Raw genomic sequence first — 2,089 nt, forward strand, 5'->3', positions numbered from 1 at the left:
ACATAAAACTGGTGGTCGCATAGCCTTTGGAAGACCTGTCACAAGTGGCATTGATGTTCCTCTAAGGTCGAATTGTACATTGCAATATCATCTAAGTAGATTACCACTAATTTGTCCAAATAATCATGAAATACCTGGTTCATCAAAGTGCAAAAAGTAGCAGGAGTATTGGTTAGTCCCAAAGGCATAACGAGAAATTCAAATGGACCATACCACATTATGTAAGTGGTTTTTGGCTCATCTCCCTCGATCACTCTTACTTGATGGTAACCTGATCTTAAATCTAGCTTGGAAAAGTACTTTGCACCACTTAACTGGTCAAAGAGATTAGCTATAAAAGGGATACGATATTTCTTCTTAACTATGACTTTATTCAAAGCCCGATAATCCATGCATAATCATAAACTCCCATCCTGCTTTTTCTGAAAAAATACTAGGGCTCTTAAGGGTGCTTTTGATGGTTGGATGAATCTAGCTTGAATAAGCTCGTCTAACTATTTCCTTATCACTGCTAACTTTGAGGGAGCCATCCTTTATGGCCTTTTTGTAACTTTGTGTCCCCAACAAGATACATTGAAGCCATCGTCACTTTGTCCTCCTCCGACTCTGTGCGCATAGCTCGAAAATATTGTTTCATATCAAAAAGAAAGTTTTTTAACTCCTTAGCATCTTAGACCCCTTTGTATCGCTTAGATTCCAACACTTTAGCCCTTTTACCTCGATCTCCCAGACTTTCATGAGCATTACCTGTAGCCATAACCAAAATATTTACCTGAGCTTTCAATTCTCCAATCTCACCTTGGAGAATACTCAGTGCATCCTTAGTCTCATCACTTAGGGTATTAATCATCTCGGACAATTCCCACTAGACTGTCTCAATGTCATCTATTCATTCATGTGGAACCATTTGAGCTTTTACTGCAGTCACCGCGGCCTCTAACTCATCAATCCTCTAATGGTCTTCTGGTTCACTCCCCGTGATCACCATTTGTACACTTCAAATCAACACGTCTCGCATGTATTTTGATATCAATTGTCACAAACTACTCTCCTTCGCCTAAGTATGCGATAGTTCATGCGGCACTTGAGTGGACGTTTCCAGCAAGTTAACCAATACTCTATTATATCCAATCCAAGATTAATAATAACAATAAATCAAACTAAAAGAATCTGCATTAAAATCAAAAGGCATACCAAATGCCATATATGCAACAACTAAATTATAAAAAAATATTTTATTAATATGAAATTAATTATAAAGGGATCGAGAAGCACCATCGTCGGGCCATAGAGGTAACGCTAGATGATTCGCTACAAACACACATTTACTGGTGAAGAGTCCAACAATCCACTGACTACTCACTCCCTGTAAAGAGTTTATGAGATTTTACAAGTATTCAACCAATAACCATTACAATACTTGAAATGAGGACATTTCTTTTTTAAAGGGTCTTCCCTCCCTTTAAAACTTAACAATTATTTGTGAATGTGCCACCATGAGCCATTGCATTATTTGAAAGAGAGACATTTCCCTGACAGGTATAAAAGACTCAATCTCTTAGACAATTCTACACTATCATAATCCGATATAAGATTGACTTATGACACACAACGTGATAATTTTTTTTATTTGCAGACAATCTAAAAATATCATGATCTAGGATGATGTAATAAATTCTTTTGATCTTTTTCCCTTATATATATATATATATATATATATAAAGTGATTTACTTTTGTATTCATACAAACTTTTTCCTTTTTTATTTTCAAAAGAAATTGTATCCACACAATTATGAAACAAAAAACAATTATTTATTACATTTAAATTTATAAAAATATCTATAACTATAGAAATTTGAAATTAACATGAAGCTCGCGCGACTCTACCTGAATTAGAAAGGAATCGAACTTGAAATAATCCAAACACACTATAATTCAAATTCAAAAAGTCCAAATTCTAAATGATTAGAAGCCGAAACAACCAAAACTCAAAATAACTCTTAACTCGAAGCCAGCTCTACCCTGAACACTAATTACCACCTCTAACTGAAGCTAATAAGGACACCACGAATGCTTCAATTGTTTTTT

The sequence above is a fragment of the Theobroma umbraticum genome, unplaced genomic scaffold (genome assembly GCF_002168275.2).
Source record: "Theobroma umbraticum cultivar Fairchild unplaced genomic scaffold, ASM216827v3 scaffold_2.0, whole genome shotgun sequence".
Taxonomy (NCBI): Eukaryota; Viridiplantae; Streptophyta; class Magnoliopsida; order Malvales; family Malvaceae; genus Theobroma; species Theobroma umbraticum.